At 39.3% G+C, this 10,784-nt stretch overlaps 1 long non-coding RNA gene across 1 annotated transcript; it reads left to right on the forward strand.

The window, feature by feature from the left end:
* The first annotated feature begins 7,061 nt into the window (after window positions 1-7,061).
* Window positions 7,062-9,760, forward strand: LOC143605198 (uncharacterized). Its single transcript, XR_013148457.1, has 3 exons — window positions 7,062-7,281; window positions 7,476-7,591; window positions 9,116-9,760. It is a non-coding gene; the product is annotated as an uncharacterized LOC143605198 (long non-coding RNA).
* Window positions 9,761-10,784: the final 1,024 nt, after the last annotated feature.

Genomic DNA, 10,784 nt, shown 5'->3' on the forward strand with positions numbered 1-10,784 from the left:
TTGCTCCGGGAATTTTGGGTTGAGAATCCATTCCTCTGGCGCATTGTCTGCCACTGGAAGTTTCATTCTCCCCTCCCGCGGAGTACTTGTCACTGCACACAGATGATCCCGGTATACAAAAGTTACACCCGTTGGTGTTGGGAACCCCAACGCGCCGTGCGCTGGCGACGGTACAACGTTGAATTGGGCAATCGTTTCCCTACCCAAGATCATATTGTGGCATGAAGTGGTGGGCAAGACCAAGAAGTTGACAACCTCGGCTCGCTTGTGTTTCTCATCCCCCATAGTTAGCTCAAATTGTATTTGACCTAGGGGATGAATGATTTCATTGGAAACACCAGCGATCGGTGCGTTCACAATTTCAAGCCTTGCTTGGTCTGCCGGATCCAGTTTCCTGAAACATTGCTCATACATTATGTCTGATTCGCTGCCAGTGTCCACCAGGACTTTTGACACCTCGTAATGAGCAATGTGTGTAGTGATAACAAGAGGACTGCTGATGGATGGGCCTCCCCTGATTCTTGGGAAGATGACTTGTTGCTCGCGCCAATCTCTTTGGATTTGCGCGCTTCTCTTTTTCGATGTTTGCCCTTGCCTTCCTCCCTCAGCTACACAGATTCTCTTGTACTTTTTGCTGGCAGAGGCTCCTTCTGGTTCATTTTCTTGTCTCGAGCCTTTTACCAGGTGAGCCAGCTTGCCTGATTTCACATCCTTCTCAATTGCATCCTTCAAATGATGGCATGCATCGGTGTTGTGTCCAGTGGATTTGTGAAACTCACAGTACTTGCCACTATCTGATGGTCCCTTGTAGTGTAGTGGCTTGGGGCTTTTGATCTGGACATTCTCAGAGCTTAACACCTGTGAAGATGTTTTAGTGAGGGGAGTCCATATTCTTGGCAGAGGTCTGCTAGGATCTCTGCCGCCCTCCCTCCTGTCACCCTCCCCGCGATTACGAACATCTTTTTGGGGCTGGGGTGAGCTTGGTTGCGCCTGTTTTTCTGCGGAAGAAAAACTGGTTGGTTGCAACCTGGACCATACAGAGTTCTGCTTGGCCCGCTTTTCTTTGCTGCGCGGTGACTCAGCTTGATGCGCTCTTTCTCTTGCCCTATCTTGGGCAATTTGTTTCTCATTTCTCGCGAAAACTCGCGATGCCTCCATTAACTTGGCCCACGTGGTGGGCATGCCATCTTTGCTTACGAGAGCTCGTCGTAGTTGATCACTGCGCGCGCCTTGTATAAAGGCCACGCGCAGGAGTTGCTCGGTTATACCTCCGATTGCCAGAGACTCCTGATTGAACCGAGTGATGTAATCTTCAATCGTTTCATCATTCCTGCGTACGCAGTGCATGATGTCATCAGGATCGCGCGTGTGCCTGCGCTGCTGTACGAAGTGGGCTTGGAACTTTTCTAATAGTTCCTCGAACCCATCAATTTGCCCAGTCGGCAAGCTCTCGAACCATACCCGCGCCGCGCCCGTGAGGCAGCGAGCAAACATATGACACCATGTTGGCATCGTCCAGCTCTCTAGGTTTCCCGTGTTGTAAAAACCTTGCAAGAAATCGTCTGGATCTGTCGTGCCGTCATATTTACCCAAACCACTTGGCATCTTGGTTTTGTGCTGGATGGGAGCCTGCACGATGTGCGCAGTGAACTTTGAGTGTTTCACCAAGATGGCTGGTCTGTAGGGTGTGGTTACGTCCACTTGCCCTCTGACTGGTGGGCTGTACGGCATGTGCAGATCCAGATCGGCTCTGGCTCCAGACGCCATGTTCACAGGCGCGCGGAGCTGTGAGCCTCCTGCATGAGTATCCCGCGTCTTCCTCATGCTATGCACTTCTTCATCACTGAACTCAGTGTGTGCAGTGTGAACAGAATGTCCTTCTTCCGGCGCGCGCGGCCTTTTTGTTGCATGAACAGTTTGCTTATCAAGCGCTTGCCTTTGTGTTATGTCGGCTAGCATTTTCTGCTTGACCATCTCATTATACTTGTCCATTAGACGCCGCTGCTCGTTTATGAGCCATTCTTTAGGATCATTCGCTTCGTTTTCTGGACCCATTGGTCCTTTTTGTTTCGCGCCGGCAAGATTTTGTAACGTGAGATCGTCTGGAGGAGTTTCAGTCTGGCCGTGAGGAGTTGTGATGAAGGGACGGTTACTGGTGGGGCGCGTAGAATCACGCGGCCCCCTCAGGAACTGCTGTCCCTCATTAACATCCCCACGTTCAATATCCTCCAGAACTTGATCAACGTTATGAACGCCAGAAACCATGGTGATTGATTTTGTTTTTGTAGATCTGATGAGATCTGATTTCCGTTGTTGTAACAGTGGATGGCGCCAATGAAGAAGCGTGGATCGACTCACTGGTAGACGATCTACTTTCCTCGGGTGTGATTATACTATTTCACCGATGGTTTTCTTGGATCTGCGTTCTTCCACCTACAAAATGAACAGCACCGTCAACTTACCCCTCAGAAAGGGACAGAGGGGTCCTCTTTGGGGTAACCCTCCGGTGTGAGAATAAGTATTTTGTGGAGAAGATAATAATCTGTGTATATGAAATCTGGAGAGTATTGCTGAATAGTTGAATACTCTCTCTGATGGTGTTACTGGATGTAACTGTCTGTGAGTGAATGTGATTGAATATGATTGAATGTGAAATGAATGAGTATGTTACTGGCTGTAACTGTCAACTGTTTGATATCCTTTCCTTGTGGAGTTGATGCTGTATTTATAGTGCTAGGGTTTCCACTGATTGGGCTCAGCCTTGTTGGCCTCCTCCAATTGCTCGGCGCCACGTGTCCTCTGGGACACCTGGTGCTTTCTCATTGGTTGCAATCACGTGGTAGCACATGTGTCATGCTGAGTTGTCCACCTTTCATTTGGCAGCTGTCAACATCAGCATATTCTTATTCCTTAAAAAGGATACCTTCTGGAAGGTTGTCTGACGTGCACAATCAAGGTTGCCCTAATCCTGATTTGGATAAGGATGAGGTTGATTATGTGCATGTGCGATGCGCGCCTATCCTGAGGATGCGCGAGGTCTTCTCTTTATTCTCACGCGCAGATGTTTCATGCGCAGATGTGATATGCACGAGCATGTTATATGCGCCACGCGCGGATGCGCCACGCGCATATGTGATATGCGTGAGCATATGTGGTGCTTGGGCATATGATGCCTGAGCATATGTGATGTGTGAGCATCTGTGGTGCCTGGGCATATGATGCCTGAGCATATGTGATGCGTGAGCATCTGTGGTGCCTGGGCATATGATGCCTGAGCATATGTGATATGCGCCATGCGCATAGGTTTTGGCTTTGTGCCTTCATAATGTCTTGATTTCAAGTTACTTGTCTGTATCTTTGTGGGTTGACCCGCCTCGCTCAGTGTTGAGGCGGGTACATACCTCTTCAATAATGATATAAATGTTTTCTCTCCTTTTAAAACTTGTGCTTTATGTTAAATTTGACTATTGGAACTACTCTAATACTAAGCCAATCAATAACCAAAACATCATCTTTGAATTAACAAAATAGAAATAAAATAAACATGGTAAATGTGGCTGGCATAGTGTTGGACGTGGGGAGTCCAAGAACCCGTTCTTTTTACCAAGCTTGCACCGATTTTAAAGGGAGTAACTCCAATGGTTGGTGGATATTTAAATTATTTCTAAGAGTGGATATCAGTGTTAATTAAAAATTAAAGTGGAGAGTTTCGAAAAAGTCACAAAACTTGACAGTGGAGAGACTTGAGCCATCGACCACTTCTTACAAATAGGGTGAATTAACCACTAGAAAAAACATTCAGTCTTGTGAATGTGGTCACTTCATAATAATGTATGGGTTCACTCCAGATTTTTATATACGCTTTATATTAAAAACTCGAAACTCAGTGGGTTCTCGTAACTCAATATGTAGATCCGCCCTTGGGTAGGGTTATAAACCATTCGCAAAGCATAACAAGTTCCGAAGGAAAGACAAAGTTGATTAGTTGTGAAACATGGAAGGTTGTTCGCAAGGAAAGAAACAATGTCACCCGCGGAAGAAATCCTTAGAATATAAGAACTCAAAGAGTTAAACGCAGGGCAGCGCATGGAAAGCGATGGAAGAACCAATTACAGCACAAGATTCCTATAATATTCACGATTGCACGTTAAGCCAATCACAGAACACTAGCGTCATACCAGCAGATAACTTGTTCCTTCGTACGCCAACTGTTACGTTCAATCAAAAACCTCTAACGTGCTCAACCATGTAAATAGAAGGTTCTATTGAAAAGGACAGCTGGACCAATCTTTCTCCACCCCTTCGGCTATATAAACCCATGCAGGATTAACGGTAAAAAGATCTGCAACCTATTCTCTTAAACAATTACTACATCCATCGATATTGATTCTCACGCCAGAGGTGGTTACAAGAAGACCTCCCCTCTTCCCCTTCTCGTAACGAGCTCATGATGTTCTATTTTGCAGGTTTAGCCGAGATCAATTCATACCGACCTAGATCCTTACTATCACTCGGTTGAGATATTGAACTAACCCTCCTGTGTTGGTTTAGTGTTTCTTCAGTGTATAATTTCATGTAAAAGGCCAATTTGGGCCAAAGTGATTACATGTCCGTATTGTTCGGCATAAGTTTGAGATTTACACCTTTGGTCTATTGTTAGCAAAGACATAACACTTTTATTTTATAACACTAATCTCATCCCTACCGACCCCTTGGCGTTTCAGTTCAGGGCCGACCTAGGCCAAGTGTGAGGTGGGTGACCGGCTCATTTCACACTATAAGAATATATATATATATATATATATATATATAAACGAAAACCCAAAAATCCTAGGTGTCGCGATGTGGTCGCTTCCACTTTTTTTCGAGCTACCAGATTTGCTTGATTTTAAAATGGTGATTTCTCGTTGATTTAACCAGGTTTTGACCCGTTTAAAGTTTAAATTTCGCGGGTCATGATTATTACCAAACCCATATACACTTAAATGGGTCAGAAACCCTCCTTAATTGTCACACCCCACTTTAGGGCCTAGGCGTGTGACCACAAGTTGGTACCTGTTTTGTAAATAAATCAGAGTTGCGGGTTTTATTTCAGCGAAAGTCTTTAATAAATAATATTATATTGAAAACTTATTAAACTCTCGGGTCAAAATACCCGTTTGATATTTCAAACACATTTATTTAGAAAACATAAATTTTTTCAAATAAAATATCGGAGCCATCAGATAGCATCTAATGACTATAACTCCAATCTTCTATTCCTCTTTGCTTGTATATTCTAACCTTTCTTGTTCCCTGTAACATGGGGGAAAAATACGTCAGCACAAAGCTGGTGAATAACGCTGACTCTAAACTCTTCTTTTCAATACCTTTGTGAAACCAACAATAATACCTTTGTGACTACTCATTAGGCTCTCAATTAAATTGGGATCAAATTACCTTAAGTACCATGTACAATTAATTATATACACAATATCATTTCTCTGAACAGTCCCGTAGACCTTTAGAGGCATGTTGATGATATGCATGGCCTCGGGGAAATGCCGAGTCACCATGTATGTTTGGATCCAGACACATGTATACTCTTAATCAGAGTGTCTGTTTCTTATTATTGTACACAAAGTTTTTAAGGATTCGTAAATCCTATGCAAACATTCAGACTCATTATAAAAGGTATGAGGCGTATTCACCTTGTCTGTTTATAATCAGTTTCTGATACTGATTCCTGTTTTCTGATTCTGTCTCTTGATTGGTTACCTCAGACCTATAGTACGAGAATAACATTTGTATAAATAACTAGATCAGCGATTTAGCTTCAGACCTTTAGTCTGTTTTTGTATAGCGTTAACCTTGATAAAAACATATGTTTATTCAAAACATTTGGACCTTTAGTCCCTTTCTTTATTTACCAATTATAGGCTACGTTTCTTCCTAGAAGAAACGTCTATACTGAGTTTCTTCTTCAAGAAGAAACATTAATCAACTATATTCTTTGAATATTATATTTCTTAACAATAAAGAAATACTATTTTAGCTATAACCTTTGCTTAAGAAAAGTTATATTATTCTTAATCATAAATCAATGTTCGGCTATAACTCCGACTATGGTCTAAGCCACTAATAATAATAAAATAATAACTTAGGCAGAACTCCTTACCTCGCACGGGTATTTGGAATTTAGATATTCCTAAGTTTATACGGACAACACTTCTACTCTATGCACGTCTATCGAGGTGTTCTTGATCAACTCCTCTTGGCACGCAAAACAAGACAACGTTCGGGTATCGCCGGGTCATGAACGTACTTCGAGTCGAATGTCGGGTTTCTTGAGTGGCACGCATATCGAGGAAAACACCGGGTTTATGGCACGGATTACGATGTGATATCTGTCGGTTCGGTGGTACGCAAAACGGTGTTCGACACGCAAACCGAGGTAGAGAGAGAGTAAATTCTAGAGATAGAGTGGCTGTGGGTGTGTGAGAATGAACCTGTGGCCTCCCCTTTTATAGCTGATCTCGCACTCCATCACGGTACGCGATGGAGTCTTCCATGTGGCCATCGCGTAGCGCGATGCCCCCTTTCATCAGATTATGCCATGTGTCGCCACGTGGCCTGACACGTCTGCCACGTGGTCTGATCTCGCACTCCACGTGGCCTGACACGTCTGCCACGTGTTGCTACGCACCCTCCGCTAGGACTCTTGGTGCATGATATTCATAAAAGAATATTATTATGGAAAATCTCTTCCTTATAAAGAGCTTCCATTTTTTTTACCACTTTCCATGTGTGATGGATTTCATTTCCTTATTTATACCTTAGTGGAATGCTTCCACTTTCTTATATCTTCCAATGTGGGATGAAATTTCTTTCATGTAAGTAAACTTTAATTTAGGAAATATTTTTATTTCCTTATTTTTCTTATAATTCCTTATTTAATATTTTCTCATTACTTATCTTGAGATTATTTTTTGATCCCTCAACTTTCCTAAGTTGTCAAATTTAGTTCAAAATTTTGGGGATGTTACATTAATTCTTTCTGGTAATGGATCGAGTAGCGGCGGCATGAATTGTTAGTCGATAATCCATCACCGTAGTTGTATAACGTCGGAACCAAAGGTTTCGCCGGAAAACCTTCTTGATCGTTAAGCTTCTCCTTCTTTAATCTGTTCATATATTATGTCCCAATGATAATTCTATGATATCACTGTGAATTTCAATTCGGATGACCTGCTGTTTCAACCACGGTCATGCATCTGCCCCTGCGGTGGATCTGCTCCAGCAGTAAGATACCATTGACTATTTCTTTTTCATTATATTTCTGATCTTTTTTATTTTAGATTGTTCGAGGGTTTTAAGTTTTCCGTTACATTGTTATAAAATGAAAGATTTGATGATGCATAGCAAGTGATCGATGAAAGGCTTCAATCAGACTGACTTATAAAGTTATGATACACATTGTTCAGAAGGTATTACAGTTTCTACTTTCTAGCTAGGGATTTCATCATTGTCATTCTTTTGTATGAGCAAACTTGCTACAAGGACAAGTTGGGATTGAAAAAGGCGTTAATGCGGTCACTTCCAAAACAGAAAGGTGCATTTCTTTTCTACAGTCTAGAATTGTGAATTGTTTTTAGTTATTAAAATGCGGGTGCAGTTAATTGTAATTTACTTATTTACTTTTAAGCTAAGATTAGCATCTTCTTAAATACGTGGAATTAAAAAAAAAGAGATGAAGCATGTTACTGACATCATTGAAGAGGTCATGGGGGAGGATGTGGTCCCCGACTCACTTATTATTTGGTTCTTTGCTTACACACACTTTGTGTTTCTATATACATTACACTATTACAGGTGACAAAAGGGTTGGTCGGGTCGATTGGGTAATCGGTGGCAAACGGGCTGGTCGGGTCGATTGGGTAATCGTTTTGAGTGGTTTGGTTTGAACAAATGTTGTTCTTAGTATTGGTCAGTAGTGGTGCGCAAGAAACTAAAATAGTCGAGCCCACTACAAACCTGATGGTATCTAGGTTGTGTTGCCACGCAAATATAGAAAAACCTAGAAGTAAAAATCCCGAATTGAGGATCATTAATCACTTAATTTATTTGAAATAATATAATATCTCAAGCAACATTATTGATAAAAATGAATAAATAATTGAATGGTTAATTGGTTATTACCTCATAATATAGAGCATAGATTGTTTAAGGGTCGATCCACCATGAAATGGGGACCCAAACCACCTTCCGACACTAATAATGGGAAACTTTAAGAAGCTTGGATGGAAAACGAGTATTGTATGATTGATTTCAGTTTGTCTTTCCGGTTTCTTAAATTCTGATTGTGTGTCAAGTTCCATTACGGGTCTAATATCAAAGTAAAAGTTTATGTTCCGAACGCACATGTATGAAATGTTTTTGTCCGTAATTCCGTATGTATTTCTCTGTGTATGTGTCGGACTATGTATATGTATGTATGTTCAGCGTTTGTTCTCTAGTTGTAATACTTTATGAAATTAATTACACATTCCCGATTTGAATATCAAAAGGATTGAATGGAAATTAATAAACGAATGTTCTGGTTTTTTTTTGAATTATTTCTATTTAATTGTCTGTTATATCTGATTGGTTTCTCTGAGTCGTATTATATTTTTATGCGCACTTCTCAGCTCGCATATAGGGTTTTTGTGATTTGTTTAGTGTATTAGTTAGCATTTGAAAATCACCAAAGTGATGTTCTTTTATGTGATTCTTACGATTTTTCATGGGATGCTTTGTAGTCTTGTATGTATTTAGATCTATCATAAATTCAGATAGCACATTGCATTTTTTTTAACTTGATAATATGTGTTTAGCTGATATGAAAGTTTTTTGGGCTTTTAAATAATAAAAAAACTTTATTCAAGTTATGTAAGCATAATTCTATACATATTGATATTAGGCATTTATAATGTATCTTAAGAAGTTGGTGAAAGAACACGCATGTTTATCATTTGTAGATATGTGATATTGGCTGCTATTTTAACAATATGACTATTGTACATGTAAAGATTTATCATTAATTTTGTCTTTCTTGATCGGGTCATTAATTTTTGCAAACTTTTAAATATTTTTCCAGAGCAATGGTTTCCGCTTTGAGCTTGGTGAGCGCGTTCACATCAGAGACCAATAGGCCTTCCAAAGGGGGTCGCTCAAGGAGGTATGGATCACGAGTCATAATTAGTCCAGGTTAGAACGAGTTTAGTTGAATATGAGTTTTGAGTAAAATGACTTTAGGTCAAAGAGGTCGTTTTAAAAAACACATAAAGTTGGTTCGCGGGTTCGCTTGAATTCAACCTTCTACACTATGGGAGCAAATTGTGAAAGACTTACACGAGATCTAAAAAATATGCAGTCTTCTTTAATCATTACCATAAATGCACATAAGTTATCAAATTCGATGGCAAAGACCCACCTCCCAGGTTTCTATATTCAATCTCACAATTTTGGAATTAATTTATGCTGTCCGATTCACCAATGATTGCAAAAAAGGCACAACTAAGTTCTACAGTAAGAACAATCGTCTGTGTTAAGTGTTAACCTAATAATTGAACAGATAGATGATCTTAAAAACAGGTACGATAATACCTAATGTGACATGTTAAAGTTAATCGACCATTTAGTAGATATTGATTGCATTGACATAATATGAAAAATTATCCTTTTTTAGCTTAATTTTGGTTTCTTACATTAGTGTAAAAATATTCATTAGTGAAACCTTTTAAAACCTTTCAATATGCTATATTTAATAAAGGGGCAATTACATTGAATAATAACCAAGTTTCAAAAGTCTTTTAATTAGGTCACTCAACATTAAAAAATGTTCTAATTAATTCACTTAACTTTCATATTTTATTAAATTAAAGGTTTTAACATGTTTTTTTAGCGTTTTTCTTTTTTGTTTCACATAAGAAATATTTTTATCTTTTTTTTATGTTGACGTTAAGTGGCAACGTGAATTTTATTTTTTTATATTTGAATCTTAATATAATTAACGTTTTTTAAATTTTTTTAAATTTAAGTACATATATTGCAAATTTCGACCCCCACATCTTATCCTCCATTTCTTTCTTGATGCACTAAAAAATCGGTGAGACTCGATTTGAAGAATTAGTGACCCGATTTGAGGAAAATATGCATGAATGACCTAATTGAAACACTTTAAAAAGTTGGTTACTATTCTATGAGATATACATGACAAGCATTTTTGATATGCAATATTTTCTTTGTATAGCATGTCAATTTACTCAAATGATAGCATGGTATATAACGAATAATTATTACTCTGTACTTCAAAAATTAACCTAAGGTGAAGCAAAAACAGAATGGTTGTAAGGGCTGTGCATTAGCTTGCTAATTTTTTTGTGACGAATCATTTTTTGTATTTGATTTTCTTATATTTGTATTTACTTTTTGTTATTTCGTTTAGGCCACATTAACTCGAAACGCCACAAATGTTCATCATACACAACCAACAACGGCATGAGGTCATCACACTAGCACCAAACATTCCAACACATGCTCCATTGACCAACGCCCGAAAAGAATTGCATCAAACGTATAGGAAACATCAATGATTTTTTGGTATATATGAATAAATATAAATGATGCTATTAAAGATCGTATGATCATGTATTTTTTTTTTTTGTAAAGGCATCACATAGAGAGGAAGTGTGAAAACATAGTTTATATGATTAAATCTGCATACATTGATTTTTATTATGTATTCATGTGAAAATAAAGGTGTG

Source organism: Bidens hawaiensis, unplaced genomic scaffold (genome assembly GCF_021521415.1).
Source record: "Bidens hawaiensis isolate Kalapana, Puna unplaced genomic scaffold, B.hawaiensis_p1.1 tig00068601_1, whole genome shotgun sequence".
Lineage (NCBI taxonomy): Eukaryota > Viridiplantae > Streptophyta > Magnoliopsida > Asterales > Asteraceae > Bidens > Bidens hawaiensis.